Here is a 19930-nt window from a genome sequence, read left to right as displayed (position 1 = left end):
ACACAAGGCTGCCTGGGAGACCCAGAGGCTGGAGGGACTGGATAGAGGCTGCAGACACTGGGAAGAGGCTGGAGGGACTGGGCAGAGGTTGGAGGGACTGGGCAGAGGCTGCAGGGACTGGGAAGAGGCTGGAGGGACTGGGCAGAGGCTCCCTCGCAGCCCCCGAAGGAACCAGCCCCAACAACAACTTGAGCTTGGACTTGGGGCCCCCAGGCTGGGGAGGTAAATGTCTGCTGTGAAGGCTGCCAGACTGGCGCTTTGCTGTGGCAGTCCTGGCAGACGATGGCGGGTGACTTTAGTCATGCTTAACAAGCAGCCCCGAATGGTGCAGACCTATCAGAATGGGGTTGGCCACGGCATCGAGTGACGTTCCAGAAGCTCTCTGTCGTGCCCTGCTTGGATCCTGGGGGAAGGGACCGGGTAGCCTCTGGGGGACACCTGGAGGCTCAAGGTCGGGGCTGTTCAGGCAGCATGGAAGCCGTTCTGTGTTTTAACAGCCACATGAATGTGCGGGTACACACCACTCAATAGCAGGCCTGCGAGACAAGAAACGCCCTCAGGTCCCAGGTGGGCCCGGCTTCCGTGTCCGCAGAGCTCCAGGCCCAGCCACAACCTTTGGAGTGTGTTGTTTCCAAACCGTCTGAGGTTCGGTTCCCCAAGGGACACTGCCGGATAGAGACGTGCAGGTCGAGGGTAAAGTGGCGAGTGCTCTTGGGGACAAGGGCTGGGAGAGAGGGAAGGAGCAGGTGCGGGGAGCTGAGCTGTGCTCCACTCGCAAAGATGGCTTCTGATGACGCCTTGGGTGCTTTTGGAGCATTGACCTTTAGAGAGGCCATGAATTGAGGTGAAGGACCTGACCTGTTGCTTCCTCCATCGACCATTCATTGGGTAGAGGTGGCTTCCAGGGCAGGGAGAAGCCATGGGTGAGGCAACTGACTTTGGCTGAGGGCATTTCCTTAGGAGAAGAAAGCTGAGAACTGTGGGCAGCCGGCTGGACCAGTGCTCTGGTCCCACTGGGAGGGACGGTGCAGTGCACAGCAGTGAGCGCCTGCCATGGTCCTCCAAGATGTAGATGGATAGATACAGAGACAGATACACGGAGTGAGATAGATAAATAAGTACAGATCCATAGAGACCAAGACAGACAGACAGAGAGACAGACAGGCAGACAGACAGGCAGGCAGGCAGACAGACAGGCAGACAGACAGACAGATAGGCCAAACAGGCAGACAGACAGGCAGGCAGGCAGACAGGCAGACAGACAGACAGATAGACAGGCAAACAGGCAGACAGACAGACAGGCAGGCAGGCAGACAGATTAGACAGACAGGCAGGCAGGTAGACAGACAGACAGATCGAGATTACCATAGAGACAGAGATAGAGACAGATCAGAGAGATATAGAGATGTAGACAGAGATATAGATATAGGTAGACATAGAGAGAGGTAAGTAGAGACATAGGCAGCTAGCTGAGTAGCTGGATGGATGGATGGATGGATGGATGGATGGATGGATGGATGGAAGAAAGGGGAGTTTATTATGGGAATCGGCTCACATGATTATGGAGACTGAGAAGTCCCATGATTTGCCCTGTGCAAGGAGACCCAAGGAGGCTGGTAATGTGGCTCAGTTTAAGCCTGAAGATCAGAGAACCAGGGAGGCCGACAGTGTAACTCGCAGTCAGAGGGCCCACTGGTATAAGTCCCAGGGTCCAAAGGCCAGAGAACCAGGAGTTCCGGTGTCTAAGGGCAATAGGAGGTGGGTGTCCCATCTCTGGCGGAGGAAGAGAGAGAGCAAGAGAGCACCAATTCATCTTTCCCTTCTGCCTGGGCCCTCAGTGGATTGGATGGTGCCTCCCACACTGGGTGAGGACAGATCTTCCTTACTCAGCCCACGGACTCAAATGCCAGTCTCTCCTGGAAACACCCTGGCAGGCACACCCAGAGATAATGCTTTCATGCTCTCTGGGTATCCCTTCATCCAGTCAAGTTGACAGCTGAAACGAACCATTGCAAGTTCACTCCTTGTCAGCTTGGAACCCATGCACGCCTCCTTAAACTGTACTTCATCTCCAAATAGCAGCAAGGTCATGGTTCCAACTAACATGTTACAACTATCCCGCATACAAGCAGACACGCACTGACTCCTTCCCTGGAAGAGGAGGTGAATTCTCTCCCAGTATCCCACGGCCTCAATACTGTCATGTAAAATTCACGATACCTTGATACTGAGACAAAGTCAGTAGATCTTACGTTACATGATAAAGGAGTAAGAGAGGAAAGAAAACAGATATTTGCTTAATATATGTACTCATATGCACAAATGCTTTCTTAACAAAATAGAGAGGAAACATTCGTGAGAGTTGCAGTCCTCATTTCTGCAACTGGCCAAGTTACAGGAGTACCTGGTATTTATAACCACTGTCCATTCTGTAGTCCCTTTGCCCTCAGCAAGCACCTCAGCTGGTAATGGTTCTGTACCTGGCCGGGTGACCCAAGGCTTCAGTGCTTAAGGGTCTGGGCCTTGCTGTAGTTTCCTAGGGAAACTTGCCTTGCTGTGGTTTCTAGGGATCTTAACCACAGGGTATGGTTACACTTAGAGAAGCCCTAAGGGGCCTCCTGCATTCACACGCTCTTCCGCATCTCCCGTGTGGAGTGCAGTCCGATGTCCCCTGGGTCCTCTGGATCAATCCCCAGCCAGCATCCAAACTCCCTTATCGGCCTGTTGACTCTGAGGCTTGAGGAGCCCCAAGTGCCCAGGTGGCACTTTACCTTCCAGTTCAATGGAGTCATTGTTGTGTCTCCTGGTGGTAGCATCCCTCACCTTGGAACCAAGGCCCCAGGCCAGCAGAGCATAAAGGCATGGGAACGGGAAACAAAAACCCTGCTACTGGGTCACTGGAGGTGATGGTGGGTGGTGCCACTCCCACTTCTGCCCCTTGGTTCCTGGACCCGTGAATCCTGACTGTGGGAGAGATAGGTCCACATATTGGACACTGATCCAGAGCACAGACAGCCTCCTGGAGCAGCACCTTGCCCCAGCCCTGCAAGGCATCGCCACCCAGCTAGTGCTGGAGTCGTGTTTGCAAAAGCCCATTCCACCATTCTATCACACTAGCTGCTTCAGGATGATGGAGTACATGGTAAGACATGTGAATGCCGCGAGCATGAGCCCACCGCCACACTTCTTTGGCTGCAAAGTGAGTTCATTGGTCAAAGCAATGCTGTGTGGACAGCACGGCAGTGGATGAGGTGTTCTGAGCCCACAGATGGTAGTGACGACAGAAACACCATGTGCGGGGAAGACAAATGCATATCCATGGCAGGCGCCTATCCCAGTAAGAACAAACCAGCGCCCCTCCCGTGATGGGAGCTGTCCAGTGTCACCCACCTGCCCCCAGGCACCCGGCTGATCACTCTGGGGAATGGAGCCTCAGCGCCCCTCCCATGATGGGAGCCTCTAGTGTCATCCACCTGCCCCCAGGCACCAGGCTGATCACTCTGGGGAATGGAGCCTATCAGGCTGAGTGTTGGTCTCTGCTGCTGGAAGATTGGGCACACAGTGCTGGTGGTACCCAGCTTGGCCTTGGTGAGTGGAAGTCCATGTTGCTGAGCCCATGCACAACCACAAAGCCACCAAGCCGCTTTCTTCAGGAGCTCAGTGGGTGATGAGAGGGGTGGCTGGGAAAAGCCTAACTGGTGTCCATAGAGCAAGTCATCCTGTCCACCTGATTACTGAAGTCCTCCTCTGCTGAGGTCACCCTTTGGTGAGCATCCACATGGGACACAGATATCTTGATGTCATTTGCCTGTTCAGAGAGGGCTGTCTATACATCTCTTCCACACATTTCTTGGTCACCAATTTTCCAATCATGTTCCTTTCAAGCACCTGACCATCCACCTAAAACACTGGCAACAGCCAAGAATCAAATATTGTCACACATCTGCTCCTTCTAAGTGGGGCACAGACAGGTGCATGCCAGCAGCTCCACCCACAGGGAAGACTCCTCTTCACCACTGTCCTTGAGGGATGTCCCCCAGGGGCTACAGGACCGCAGCTGTCCACTTTCTGGTAGTGTCTGCATACTGAGCAGAACCATTTGTAAGTCTGGCCTAAGTTTTCTCTTCCTCTGTCAACTAATGAGAGGGAACTCCCCACCCAGCCACAGGTACAGACGCGGAGGGAGAAGGCAGGGGAGCAGCAGTGGGGTGGCCCAACAGGCTTTGGGCCACTACTTGACGTAACTTACTTGTGCCTTCAGGACCCGCTTGGGCCTGATCGCCTATCCCCCGCTTCCACTGGCTGATGCAGCACTGCTGTGCACACATGACTTTATGGCTACGTGGGTCAGATAGTCCCCAGATCATGATGAGCAGTTCAAGTCACGTGGTAACTTGGTGGCCTTGTCTAGTTTAGTTTTTCTTTCTTTCTTTCTTTCTTTTTCTTTCTTTCTTTCTTTCTTTCTTTCTTTCTTTCTTTCTTTCTTTCTTTCTTTCTTTCTTTCTCTCTCTCTCTCTCTCTCTCTTTCTCTCTCTCTTTCTTTCTTTCTCTCTTTCTTTCTCTCTCTCTTTCTTTTCCTTCCTTCCTTCCTTCCTTCCTTCCTTCTTTCTTTCTCTTTTTTTTTTTTTTCTTTTTTTGAGATGGAGTCTTGCTCTGTCGCCCAGGCTGGAGTGCAGTGGCGCAATCTCGGCTCACTGCAAGCTCTGCCTCCCGGGTTCATGCCATTCTCCTGCCTCAGCCTCCTGAGCAGCTGGGACTACAGGCCCCCGCCACCACGCCCAGCTAATTTTTTGTATTTTTAGTACAGATGAGGTTTCACCATGTTAGCCAGGATGGTCTCGATCTCCTGACCTTGTGATCCGCCCGCCTTGGCCTCCCTAAGTACTGGGATTACAGGCATGAGCCACCGTGCCCGGCCTCTTTCTTTTTTTTTATGAGAAAGAGTCTCCCTCTGTCACCCAGGCTGGAGTGCAGCAGCACCATCTTGGCTCATTGCAACCTTCGCCTCCCGGGTTCAACCGATTCTCCTGCCTCTGCCTCCCAAGTAGCTGGGATTACAGGCACTTGCCACCACGCCTGGCTAATTTTGTATTTTTAGTAGAGACAGAGTTTCACCATGTTGGCCAGGCTGGTCTTGAACTCCTGACCTCAGGTGACCTGCCGCCTCAGCCTCCCAAAGTGCTGGGATTATAGATTCAAACTGCCAAGTGTTTAATTTCTACAAAGGCTCAGAAGCAGGGCAAGAGCTGTTTCTCAGAAGGAGAGTGGGTTATCTGTAGATGATGACAGGACCTTGCTCCCAAATCCTAAAGGCCTGAGCCTACAGGGGCTGGTAAAGGCTCCACACAGGGTCTCTGTCTGCCACTGACACCCCAGGCACCATTGGATCTGCCGGGTCATGTGGCCCACGTGGCAGAACGGCATGCACAGACCCTGGACCTACTGCAGGGACTTCTCTTGCTCTGGGCCATGTTTCAAACTAGCAGCTTTTCAAATCCCTCAGTAAATGGACAGAGTTGGACACCTAAAAGAGAAAGAACATGTCAACCCCATGTCAAACAGGCCCGCTTAGTGCTGTTTTCCTCTTTTGGCTGCAGGAGGGTTCAGATGCAATGACTTGTCCTTCACCTTAGAACAGGCCCCACACCTCTGGATGTTTCCCTAAGGTAGAAGGCTCTGAATTGCAGCTGGGTTTATTCCCCACCCTCTGACACCAACAAGTCTGGAATCGTGGCTACTTCTTGTGCCTTACGTCCCATCAGCATGATGTCATCAGTGTAATGGGCCACTGTGACATCCTGGGGAAGGAAGAGGTGATCGAGACCCCTGAGAATTACCTCTGACACAGGCTGGAGAGGTGAGAGGCCCCTGACGTGGGTACATTGCTGGCCTGGCTTCTGCTGGGCCTTGTGGACGGGGGTGGAGGAGAACGCATTTGCTGGATCAGTAGCTGCACACCAGGTAGCGGGAGATGTGCTCATTTGCTCAAGCAATGAAAACACGTCTGGCCCAGCAGCTGCAGTTGGAGTCAAACTTAGGACAGTCTCCCGTCATTCTCCAGGACCCACCTGTCTCCCCTACGGGCCGAACAGGCGAGTGGAATGGGCTGTGGTGGGGATCACTGCCTCTGCATCTCTCCAGTGCTTGGTGGTGGCACTGATGTCTGCAGTCCCTCCAGGGATGTGGGATGGCTTTTGACTGACGATTCTAGGTAGAGGCCTCTCTAATGGCTTCCACTTGGCCTTTCCCCCCATAGCAGCCCAGGTCAGGGGATGCATGTGGGGACTCTGCCAGCTGCTGAGTGTGTCTGTTCCATTTACGCATGTGGAGCTGGGGAAATGACCACAGGATGGGCCGGGGACCCACTGGACCCAGGAGTCAGACCTGATCTAAAACTCCATTGATCACCTGGCTCCCTAAGCCCCTCCCGAACTGGAGGCCACAGCGTCCCTCCAGCATCTCCTAGAATCAATGTCAAGACAGAGCCAGTGTCCAATTGTCCCAAAATGTCGCATGATTTTATTTTCTCCAATATACAGTTACCCACACAGAAGGCCATAGACCCCTTTGGAGAAGACCAGGGGAAGAATTAACAGTGTATATACATTTTTGGCAGTCCTGGGGTCCTTCCTCAAGGGTACCCAGACTTTCTTTCATTCTTTCTGGATTCATAGACTGACTCAAGTCTGTGAATGACTGAGGCCATGATTCTCGGTTTTTATGATTGCAGTTAGAGTTCTGTCCACTTGATGTGGAAGTTTTCTGCTTGCATCCAGTAGGAACTGAGCAGGCTTCCCGTCTGTTTCACTACTAGGAACAACATGGTAAGCAGCCAGCGCCATAGGTCTACGTGGGTCAGACCTGTGGCCCAGGTCTGACTGCTACTTTGCCTCTGCTGTCGGTCATGGTAACCACGCCCACTTTGCCTTTGGTGCTTGAGTGCCCCCACTTGGGCCCTGCTACCCCAGGATCCAATTATTCCTGTTGCATGTAAGTTTCGCAGTTGATGACTGCAGTTCCCACTGTGAGTCTGGCCTACAGAGAAGAACAATTGCAGAGCTCTGCAAGGAGACTGGGCTCCCTCACAAATCTACATCTCAGTGTCGTGAAACCACAGTCCTCAGCCTTTTTGGCATGAGGGACTGGTTTCATGGAAGAGTATTTTTCCACAGACTCAGAGTTGGAGGGTGGTTTGGGGATGATTCAAACACATTACATTTATTGTGCACTTATCTGTATTATTATTACATTGTAATATATAAGGAAATAATTACACAACTCACCACCATGTCGAATCAGTGGGAGCCCTGAACTTGATGTCCTTCAACTAGACAGTCCCATCTGGAGGTAATGGGAGACAATGACAGATCATCAGGCATTAGATTCTCATAAGGAGTGTGCAACCTCGATCCCTTATATGTGCAGTTCACAGTGGGGTTTGTGCTCCTATGAGAACTAATGCTGTTGCTGATCAGACAGGAGACGGAGCTCAGGTGGTAATGTGAGTGATGGGGAGTGGCTATAAATACAGATGAAGCTTTGCTCACTCACCCACCGCTTACCTCCTGCTGCGTGGCCCAGTTCCCATCAGGCCCTGGACCAGTACCAGTCCATGGCCCGGGGGGTTGGGGACCCTGTTGTGAAAGGTCTGAGTTCTGGGCCCTTCCAGGGTGGGTGAGGAAGTTTTCACTGTCACATTCCAGTCTCCATAAGTCTTTGAACCCCTTTCTCTATGTTAAGCCAAGGGAGCTTAGGCACCTCCAGCTCGCTCACTGCGGGCATCCTTTGATCCATGTTTCAACTAACCCACCAGATAGAGCTTTTCCAAGTCCCCGAGCTGCAGCCTGGAATGCAGCCTCTACTTGATGGACAAGTGCACACCCGGCCCCTCTGCCTCCATGTTCCTCCCCCAGTGCCCACACCCAGTGTCCGTTCCCACTCACGCCCCCGGGTGTCTGTCTGTATACATCAGAGAGGTCAAGTGGCTCTTCTGGGATGTGGCCTGTCTCCTCCTGTGTCACACTGTGGGCCTCACCTTCAAGGGGCTGCTGGGCTCTGAGTTTTGTTATAGGTCTTGAAGCAAAGGGAGGGGTTGGGGAGGCTCCTGAGAAGAATCAGCAACTGCCTTAGGGGAGGTCCTTACCCGTTCCTCAGGCAACACACATTAATGCCTCAGAGGAGGTGGAAAGGCCAGTACTGCTGGGGGTGGGTGCAGCACTGGGGTAGGTGTAGCACTGGGGGTGGGTGTAGCACTGCCATTGGGTGCAGGGAGGCTGCTTCTGCTGACAAAATGACTCATCGTAACTTAGAGGCTCACCGTCCCCAGCTTCATCAGGGTCCTCCCATATGTCTCCATCCCAATTTACAGGATCCCCTGTTTCCCCAGTCAATGCCCTCACAGTAACAGTGGACAACCTGCAAGGTTGAGAGTTCAACTTGCTTTGTAATTCATCCAGTTTCATGATGAAGACTCGTGTTTCCTTTTCAGCAGTCTTGGCCCCAGGGCTACAGGAAAGGAGATTCTCCTTTAGGGTTCACTCAGCCACTCATAGGTTATTTATACAGAGCTGGAACTGGGAGTTTGAATCACTGAGCACATCCTTTGATTTCATCACTTTGTCCAGCAACCAACTGGTAACCAGCCTACATCACTATATTCCTTGGTTTTCCACAAACATTCAAAAATATCATATACAGAGTCACTAAGCTCCTCACCTCTTGTAAGTGGTTTACTAGGAGTATACAATGCAGAAATTTGCATATTTTCATAAACTGTTCACACCATGGACCATCAGTGTTCTGTGTACTATTGGAAGTAGAGTTCTTTGCACCTTTAAGTCAAGTCATATTAGAAAGCCAGTTCCAAAAAGCACAACACACATTCAGAAAACTCATTCTTATGATTCTGTTTCTCTAGAATCGCTCCTGATACCAAAACCTATGTTAGGGTTCTTCAGGTAAACAGAACTGATAGGAGAGAAATAGGATCGAGGCCAAGTGTGGTGGCTTACGCCTGTAATCCCAGCACTTTGGGGGGCAGAGGCTGTTGGATCACGAGGTCAAGGGATCGAGACCATCCTGACCAACATGGTGAAACCCCATCTCTACTAAAAATACAAAAATTAGCTGGACGTGGTGGCACATGCCTGTAGTCCCAGCTACTCAGGAGGCTGAGGCAGGAGAATCGCTTGAACGCGGGAGGCAGAGGTTGCAGTGAACCGAGATCACGCCACTGCACTCCAGCATGGGGGACAGAGCGAGACTTCATCTCAAAAAAAAAAAAAAAAAAAAAGAAATAGGATTGATACAGGTATCAATCCTCAGAGAAATGAGTTAAAGAGAGAATCTATGGATATGTAGATACATGAAAAGGGATTTATTATGGGAACTAGCTCATACGATTACAGAGGCTGAAAATTCCCACAATAGGCCATCTGCAAGCTGGGGACCAGGGAAGCCAGCTGTGTGGTGCAATGTAAGTGTGAAGGCCTCAGAATCAGGAAAGCCAGTCGGGTAACTCTCAGTCTGTAGCTGAAGGCCTGGGGACCTGGAGGCCATTGGTACAAGTCTCAAGGTGCGAAGGCTGAAGAGTCTGGAGTTCTGATATCCAAGGGCAAGAGAGATGGGTGTCCCAGCTCCGGAAGAGAGTGTGTGGAGAGGCAAAGAGAGAGGGAGAGTTCGCCTTTCTTCTACCGTTTTTCCTTATCTGGACCCATGACTGATTGGATAGTGCCCACTCACGTTGGGTGAGGATGGACCTTCTCTACTGTCATGGTTTGAATTTGCCTTCTCTAAGTTTTTTTTTTTTTGAGACAGAGTCTCACTCTGTCACCCAGGCTGGAGTGTAGTGGTGCGATCTCGGCTCACTGCAACCTCAGCCTCCTGGCTTTAAGCCCTGCCTCAGCCTCCCGAGTAGCTGGGACCACAGGTGTGCACTGCCACGCTCAGATAATTTTTGTATTTTGTAGAGACAGAGTTTCTCCATGTTGGCCAGACTGGTCTTGAACTCCTGACCTCAAGTGATCTGCCCATCTCAACCTCCCAAAGTGCCGGGATTATGGGCATGAGCCACTGCGCCTGGCCTCCAAACATTATCTTTAAACTTAATCCCCACTGTGGTGGTATTAAGAGGTAGGGTTTTTTGAGAAATGATTAAGTCATGAAGGCTCAGTCCTCATAAATGGACTAACACTCTTATAAAAAAGGCTTCAGAGATAGTTCACCTTGTATTGCTCTTCCACGGTCCACCGTGTGATGACACAGCATTTGTCCCCTTCAGGAGAGGCAGCGACGAGTCTTCATCTTGAAGAAGAGACCGGGGCCCCCACCAGACACCGAAACTGCCAGTGTCCTGATCTCGCACTTTTTCCAGCCTCCCGTACTGTGACGTAATAAATTTGTTGTAGAAATGACCAAGTTACAGGTATTTCGTTATGGCCGCACGAAGGGACTGAGCTGTAATTTGCTACCCATAGGTGGGGTGCTGCTGTAATAAATGCCTGAAAATGTGGAAGCAGATTTCAAACTGGGTAACGGGTAGAGGCTGGAAGTGTTTCGGGGTGCTTGGTAGAAAAAGCCTAAACGGCTGTGAACAAAGTATTAAAGGCAATTCTGGTGCAGGTTTAGAAGAAGAGGAGATCTGTAGACAGAGCCTCAGTCTCCTTAGAAATGTTTAAGTGCACCTGTCGCTCGCGGTGGCTCATGCCTGTAATCCCAGCACTTCGGGAGGCCTAGGTGGGCAGATCACAAGGTCAGGAGATTGGGACCATCCTGGCTAACACGGTGAAACCCCGTCTTTACTAAAAATACAAAAAATTAGCTGGGCATGGTGGCGGGTGCCAGTAGTCCCAGCTACTGGGGAGGCTGAGGCAGGAGAATGGCGTGAACCCGGGAGGCAGAGCTTGCGGTAAGCCGAGATTGTGCCACTGCACTCCAGCCTGGGCAACAGAGCAAGACTCCATCTAAAAAAAAAAAAAGAAAGAAATGTTTTAAGTGATCATGATCCCAAAGCTGGTAGAAATATGAAAAGTAAAGATGAAGTCTTAGATCAAAATAAGGAATATCTTATTGGAATCTGGAGGAAAGACCGTACCTGTTACAAAGTGGTAAAGAACTAGGCTGAATTGTGTCTGTGCCTGAGGGCTTTGTGGGAGGCAGAATTTAACAGTGATGAACTAGAATCCTTAGAGGAAAAAATTTCTAAGCAAAACGTGAAGGGAGCTGCATGGCTTCTCCCAACTGCGTAGAGTAAAATGCAAGAAGAGAGAAATGAGTTAAAGAGGGAATCTATAATCAAAAGAGAAGCAGAACTTAAACGTTTGGAAGAGTCTCAGCTTGGCCACATGTTTAGGAGAGAAAACAAAGGGTGTGGCCCAGTGACCATTTGATAAGATTCGTGGGGATAGAGGGAAGTCAGGTGCTATTTGCCATGGCCGTCACAGGCTCAGAGTTCTAGACTGCCATGGCCGTCACAGGCTCAGAGTTCTAGACTGCCATGGCCGTCACAGGCTCAGAGTTCTAGACTGCCATGGCCGTCACAGGCTCAGAGTTCTAGACTGCCATGGCCGTCACAGGCTCAGAGTTCTAGACTGCCATGGCCGTCACAGGCTCAGAGTTCTAGACTGCCATGGCCGTCACAGGCTCAGAGTTCTAGACTGCCATGGCCGTCACAGGCTCAGAGTTCTAGACTGCCATGGCCGTCACAGGCTCAGAGTTCTAGACTGCCATGGCCGTCACAGGCTCAGAGTTCTAGACTGCCATGGCCGTCACAGGCTCAGAGTTCTAGACTGCCATGGCCGTCACAGGCTCAGAGTTCTAGACTGCCATGGCCGTCACAGGCTCAGAGTTCTAGACTGCCATGGCCGTCACAGGCTCAGAGTTCTAGACTGCCATGGCCGTCACAGGCTCAGAGTTCTAGACTGCCATGGCCGTCACAGGCTCAGAGTTCTAGACTGCCATGGCCGTCACAGGCTCAGAGTTCTAGACTGCCATGGCCGTCACAGGCTCAGAGTTCTAGACTGCCATGGCCGTCACAGGCTCAGAGTTCTAGGGCTTTGAGGGCAGCATGGAGTCAAGGGAGGAACCCAGGGCTCTGGAGGGTCCCTGGGTGCCTATAGGACCTTGGGCCTCCATGCCCAGTACTGCCTCAAGTCTCTGCTCCCTGTATTCCAGTGTAGCACTCCTCAGCTGCCTCAGCTATGGCTCACATGGGCCCAGGTGTGGCTCAGGCTGCCCCTCCAGAGGCACAAGCAATAAGCCTCGGCAGCATCCTCTGCAGGCACACACAGAGCATGTGCTGTGGAGGTATGGCCTAGTAGAGCCATGGGGTCAGGGTCCCCTCAACCATGGGCCAGTAGAAACACCGCTGTGCAACTCCAGCCTGGGACAGCCAAAGGCATGGGACTGCAATGCTTGGGAGCCACAGCCAGCAAAGCCATGGGGGCAGGACCACCTGGAGACTTGGGGGCCCAACTCCCACCCTAGGGTGTCTGGAAGGCGGGACGTGGAGTGAAAGGAGATGGTGCTCAAGTTTCAAGATTTGATTTTGCTTGCCTTGTTCAATGTTGGATTTACTTGGGATCTGTTATCCCTTTTTTTCATTCCTAGTGCTCCCTTTTGGAAAGGAAATATCCATCCTATGTCTGTCCTACCATGATATTTTGGAAGCATGTAACTTGTTTGATTTCCTAGGCTTACAGCTGGAGAGCAATTTGCCTCAAGATGAATATTACCTAGAGTTTCACTCATATCTGATGTAGACAATGTTTAGATAAGACTTTGGACTTTGAGTTTAAAGTTGATGCTGGAATGAGTTAAGGCTTTTGGAGTTACTGGGAAGGAATGTATGTATTTTTAATGTGATAAGATCACAAATTTTGGGGGACTAGGAGTAGAATGCTATGATTTGAACATATCCCCTAGAAATTCATGTTAAAACGTAATCCCATGGTGGTATTAAGAAGCAGGCTTTTGGGAAGTGATTAAGTTATGCAGGCTCTGATCTCATGAATGAATTAATACCTTGTCAAAAAGGCTTCAGGGACAGTTCACCCTGTATTGCTCTTCCATTATCCTCCATGCTGAGGACCCCAGCATTCATCCCCTCTGGAGGAGGCCGCCACAACGAACCATCTTGGACGCAGAGATAGGGTCCCTCACCAGACAGCATATTTGCTGCCACCTCGATCTTGAACTTCCCAGCCTCCAGAACTGTGAGAAAAGAAGTTTCTCTTCTTTATAAATTACTCAGTTTCAGGTATTTTCTTATAGCAGCACAAATGGACTAAGACACTCAGTCCACTGATTCAAGTGCCGATATCTTCTGAGACCGCCTTCACAGACTGTATTAGGCTGTGATTGCACTGCCATAAGGAAAAGCCTGCAACTGGATAATTTATAAGAAAAGAGATTGAATTGGCTTATGTTTCTGCAGGCTATATAGGAAGCACAGCAGCATCTGCTTCTGGGGAGGCCTCAGGAAGCTTCCAATCATGGCAGAAGGCAAAGGGGGAGCAGGCATGTTACATGGCAAAAGCATGAGCAAGAGAGAGGTGGGGGGAGGTGCCACACACTTTTAAACAACCAGATCTTGTGACTCACCATCTCGAGGACAGTCACTAAGCCATGTGGCATCTGCCCCTGTGATCCAGTCACCTCCTACCAGGCTCCACCTCCAGCATGAAGGATTACAATTCAGCATGAGATTTGGGTGGGGGGTGGAGGGTGAATATCCAAACTATATTACAGACGCACCCAGAAATAATGCTTTTCCAACTATCTGGGTATCACTTAATCTAGTCAAGTTGACACCCAAAATTAGCCATCACATCTTGCAAAGCATTATTTCTGGGTATCTGTGAGGGTAGATTTGAAAGAGATTGCCGTTTGAATCCGTGGACTGAATAAGGAAGATCTACCCTCACCTGATGTGGGTGGGCACCATCCAATAGGTTGAGGGCCTAGAGAGAGAAAAAAAGGCAGGGATTGACGGATTCTCCTTCTCTCCAGAGCTAGGAAACCCATCTTCTCCTGTCTGTGGGCTCCGGAACTCCAGGTTCTCCAGCCATTGCACTCTGGGACTCACACCAGTAGCCATTCCACCACCACCAGTTTTCAGGCCTTTGGCCTCGGACTGACAGTTACACAATCTGCTCCCCTGGTGCTGAGGCCTTTGAGCTTGGACTGAGCCCCGCACCAGCTTCTCTAGGTCTCCAGCTGGCAGACACTCTGTGGTGAGACTTCTCAGCCTGCATAATCAGGTGAGCCAATTCCCCTCGTAAATCCTCTCATGCCTGTATGTACATATCCTGTGGTTCTGGTTCTCTGGAGAACGCTGACTAATACCTAGGTTTACAGGTTTAGAGAAATAGCCAACTGCAGCCCCTGTCCCACAGCTGGTCTTGGCCACGGCTGACATGACCCCCGTTCTTCTCTGACTCACGCTTGTTTCCCTCCCTGTCAGTGGGCACCTCTGCTGGTCTCTGTGGCCTACCCAGTGGGCCAACTGGGACCCTCCTCAGTGAGGGGTCTGAGGCCCTGGTCACCATCCCTGCTCAGGCCATGGCTGCTGTACTTGTCCACTCACCAATAAAACAGCTGAGGCAACACGGAGTTCCCCAAGTCCCACCACTTGGATCACCATGCACCACATTTATCCTTCCCTGCCCCCAAGTGGAGTGTCAGTTCTACTGCCTCCTGATGGCCACAGCCCACCTCCCTCCCTATTTGGGGGCTCCTTGTCATGACTGTTGGTCTCCAGGAACAAAGAATCCAAAGTGACAAGGCATCCACTGTAGCCTAAAGTTCAGTGGGTCTCCTATCTGTCCACGGGTGGAGTGGTCCCCTGTGGAAGCCACGACCCCTGACTGGCAGCTGGGAGTGGAGGGAACAACACGCACAAAACCCCCAGCAGGTCGCTGGCAGTGGTGGTACGGGGGAAGCTGCTGCTCCTGCCCCTTGGTTCCCAGGCCTCTTGGGGACATAGCACCCCATGGCAACTGCTGAGTTGGAGGGATTACCGAGTTCCACAACGTGACACCCCATCCTTGAACAGTATCACCCCCACGCTGGGGCCTTCATGGAACTCTGAAAAGGCCGCTCTCCTGCTCTGTGGTGCTGGCTGCGTCTGAGTGGTGTGGGCTGTGACAATAGGACCAGCAGATGCCATGGCCACGTGCCATGTGCCATGGCTGCACCTCCTCCCTGTGTTGTAAAGTGGGATCCTTGGTCCAAGGCACTGCTATGCAGGCCTTGTTTGGTGAATCAACACTTAATAAGTCCTAGGGGTCAGCCTGGGTTTTGTGTCAATCCTAGTGGAGTTGAATTGCTGCCCCCAATGGGATGGATGCTTCTGTTGCCGGGTCAGCTTTCTCTATGGATAGTGCCTACGGGGGGCTCCTCAGTGGCCCACACTGCAGACAGGTTGGGCATTTGTGGCAGCAGTGGCTAGACCAGCCTTGGTGGGTGGAGCTGTGCTGCTGGTTCCATGGTCAGCCTCCCTTTCTACCACCAAAGCTACTCCATGCATGCACCCAGAGGTCCAGCACTCTGGTGGCCAGGACAGAGGCTGGCTGAAGTCAAGGGCTGCGGCCATTCTGTCTAACTGGTTGCTTAGTGGCTCCCTGGTGGATCCTCTCTGTTGGGAATGAACATGTGATACTGAGCTCTTCACCTCTCATGACCACACCCGTGGGTTCATTCATGTGCCTCCTCTCCTGGGGTGGTGGGCAGAATGATGATGTCCCCCAAAATGTGTCCAGGGCTTTTTAAAAATAGGGATGGAATAGAACTCATCCACCCACTAATGGCTGCTTAACATGTACCCCATTCCGTATCCCTCTGCTCCAGCCAATACAGCACAGCTGGCACAGCAACAATCATTGGGCTACTGCTTGGTGGAGTTTGGGATTAGCTGTACCTATACACAGGGGCTTATTAGGGGAGATTGGCTCCTGTGATTATGGAGGTTGGAAAGTATCCCCATCTGCCATCTGCAAGCTGGAGACCCAGGAGAGCTGATGGTGTAAGTTCCAGTCTGAGTGTGAAGGCAGAAGACTGATATCCCAGCTCAAAGACAAGCATCTCTTTGAGCTGGGATATCAGTCATGTTGAAATTTGGTCCCCAGTGCTGGAGGTGGTGTCTAATGGGGGTGTTTGGGTTGTGAGGGCGGATCCCTCATGGATGGCTTGGTGCCATCCTCATGGTAGTGAGTGAGTTCTCACTCAGAGTTCCCCTGAGAGCTGGTTGTTGAAAACAGCCTGGCAGTCCCCTGTGCACTTGTTTCCTCTCACCATGTGCTCTCTGCACACACTGGCTCCCCTTCATCTCCTGCCATGAGTGGAAGCAGCCTGAGGCCCTCACCAGCAGCAGATGCAAGTGTCATGTTTCTTGCACAGCCTGCAGAACTGTGAGCCAAACAAACCTCTTTTCTTTATCAATTACCCAGTCTCCAACATTCCTTTCTAGCAACATAAACAGACTAGGACGGGTGGGGAGAGCGAATTTTCTCTTGCTTAGTCTTTTTGACCTTCAACTGATTGGATGAGGCCCACCTTCACCAGAGACAGTGACCTGCTTTTCTCAGTCCACAGATTCACATGCTAAGCATATCCAGAAACACCTTGCAGACACGTCCAGAATAATGTTTAACCAAATATCTGGGCACCCCATGGCCCAGTGAAGTGGACACATAAAGTGGACACATAAAATTTCCCATCACAAGTTGACAGTAGTCTGTTAGCATCCTCTGGGAAATGGGGGAGATGATGGGAATCACCTCACCTACAACCCTCAAGCCTTCCAAAGGGGCCCACATCTCTGCCATTCCCCACCAATGAGATTTTCTTTTTGGTGTATTGCCTTGGCTAAGGCAGTGGGCAGTTTCAGAGGCTTCTACTCAGTAACACTATGATAGTTTTTACCCTACAGGACAATGAGCCTACATGAGGATCCAGCCAACTACCAAGATTATCTGAGTGTACATTTAGGATCTGGGGGAATACGTAGCGTTCTGGGGATGCAGAGGGCTGACTCAGTGTGAGCCAGATCTGGACCAGCATTGCACTTTGCTGGCCTCCATACGCCCTCCTCTAATGGGCCCATGATGGTGCCTTGACTCCAGCTGTCAGTGTCAACTTGGTCCCAGAGTTCCCCAGCCCTGGGCATTGGCCTTTTCCTAGTGCACAGTTACTGAAATACACCTTTAGTGGTGGGGTGGGGAAGGACTAGGGGAGCCATCACCTCATCCACCTGCTATGGCACTGCAGGGTCCATCCTCCTGGGACCCAACCCCTCCTTCAATCAGTGGGGTTTAGGTTTGAAAACTGTCTCAGGTGCAGAAACTGGGCAACAGATCATGTTTTTTCATTGAGGTGTGTATTCACCTATTAGGGTTGCAAAACAAATATCACAGACTGGGCAGCTTAAACAACAGACTTTCTTCATTTCATGGTTCTGGAGACTGGAAGTCCAAGATCAAGGTGTTGGCAGTGCTGGTTCCTCCTGAGGCCTCTCTCCTTGATTTGCAGATGGCCACCTTCTCCCTGTGTCCTCATGTGGTCATGCCTCTGCGTGTGTCCTCATCTCCTCTTCTTACAAGGACACCAGTCAGATTGGATTAGGGCCCACCCTAATGTCTTCATTTTAATTTAACTACCTCTTTAAAGGCCCTTTCTCCAAATACAGTTACATACTGAGGTCCGGGGGTTAAGACTTCAGTACATAAATTTTGAGGGGACATAACTCAGACATAATAGGATGGCTGTTCTCAGCCTCCTGAACAACCATCCTGATGTCTTCTGATCATGTAGATTAAGCAATACATTGCTGGCTGTCCACCTCCCTTGCCCAAGGAATGCTATGTTTTGGTGATGGTCTCGCTAGCTCTGCCAGTCAAGGCCCCAGGCTCTTTGATGACATTGCTACTTTCTGTGTGTATTAGCCCATTCTCACACTGCTATAAAGATACTACCAGAGACTGGGCAATTTATAAACAAATGAGGTTTCATGGACTCACAGTCCCACATGGCTGGGGAGGCCTCAGGAAACTTACAGTCATGGCAGAAGAGGCAGCAGGAGAGAGTGTCAGCGTGTGTGGGAGGAACTATCTGGCTGTGTAAGACATGTCTGCTTCCCCTTCACCTTCCATCATGACAGAAACTTTCTTGAGGCCTCCCCAGAAGCAGCTTCGAACCGTGAACCAGTTAAATCTCCTCTCTTTATAAATTACACAGTCTTGGGTATTTCTGTATAGCCAAGCAATAGCAGACGAATACACCCAGGCACAGTGGTATGCATCCGTAGTTCCAGCTACTTGGGAGACTGAGGTGGGAGGATCCCTTGAGCCCAGGAGTTTGAGGCTGCAGTGAGCCATGATTGCACCACTGCACTCCAGCGTGGGCGACAGAGACTGACCCTGTCTCAAAAAAACAAAAAACATAAAACAAAGGTAATTAACGGTAAATGAGTTCATGACAGGGGTCCTAATCTCACAGGACTGGAGTCTTATAAGAGGAGGTGAGGACACGGACAAGTACTGAGGGAAGACCCTGTGAGGACACAGAGAGAAGACCCTAGTCATCTACAAGCCAAGAAGAGAGGCCTCAGGAGGACCAGCCTTGCAAAACCTTGATCTTGGACTCCAGCCTCCAGGACTGGGAGACAATGAGTCTGTTGTGTAAGCCACCCTGTCTGCAGTGCTTTCTGATGGCAGCCCCAGCAGACAAACGTACTTAGGGTCGGCTCTTTTGCCCCGAAGGTTCTAAGCACCACTCGAGTGATGATTTGGCACTGTCTCCCAGGAACCTTAGGAGAGGGTTAAGTCCTGTACTCTGAGACAGACAGTGCTCTGATATGGACACACTCTTCCTTCTCTAACTTTCTATTTCCCCATGATCCTGCACACTCAGGGGCTGACTCGTAGGTACTCCCAGTTCCTGATTAGTTCCTGCAGCTTCTATGCCCGGTCCTCTTTATATCTTCCCCAGCTCTGAACTTCCGCTTGCTGACGGAGCATCTCCACTGTGAAGGGAGAGTCCGTGGAATCCCACCCCACAGACGGAAGCTGTTTGTGACGGTTTATTTGGTCTGTCAACTTGACTGGGCCGTGGGGTGTCCAGCCATTTGGTCAAGCAGTATTCTGGGTGTGTCTGTGAGGATGAGATGAGCATTTGATCAGTGGACTCAGGGAAGCAGCTTGGCCCCCACAGTGTGCGTGGGCCTGTTAGAAATACCAAAATTGTTAGAAATAATCGGTGCTGTGAAGAAAAGTCAGCACAGAGACAAAAGATCTCTCAGCAAGGCCATCTTTACTTTCTACAGAAAGGGTTCTCCATTGCAGATGGAACAATGGCGAGAGCGCACCTGAACAAAGGAAAAGCAGAAATCTTTATCCCTTACGCCTTTGGGTCGTCCCTAGTGCTGTGTCCTGCATCCACTGGCTGGGGTGAGACTTCACCATCTTAAACTGATACCCGATTTGCTAATAGCCTAAAACTTTCCTAAATAGGTAAGTGCAGGGAAGAACAAAGAAGTTGCTTATGAAAAGTCTCAGGAGGCAATAACATTACCAAATAAAGAAGGGGCATAGGCTGTGAGCTGGAATGTGTCTGTGAGCATGTCCAACAGTTACACAGGATAGAGCTTAACAAAGAGCTATTAGCACAAAGCAAGGAGGCTTGAAGAAAGTCTTTAAAAGAAACTATTATTTCTAACACTTGTGATTTATTCTTTAACGAGAAGGGGAACTTTGAAGCGGAAACTTTTTACCTTCTGCAGGGCCTCATCCCACCCACTGAAGGCCTGAACAGAACAAAAAGGCTGAGTGGTGTCAGGCCTCTGAGCCCAAGCCTGCGCGTATACATCCAGATGGCCTAAAGCAACTGAAGAACCACGAAAAAGAGAAAATAGTCAGTTCCTGCCTCAACTGATGAC

Source organism: Rhinopithecus roxellana, chromosome 15 (assembly GCF_007565055.1).
Source record: "Rhinopithecus roxellana isolate Shanxi Qingling chromosome 15, ASM756505v1, whole genome shotgun sequence".
In the NCBI taxonomy this organism is placed as follows: Eukaryota; Metazoa; Chordata; class Mammalia; order Primates; family Cercopithecidae; genus Rhinopithecus; species Rhinopithecus roxellana.
This window is presented reverse-complemented; position numbering follows the sequence as displayed.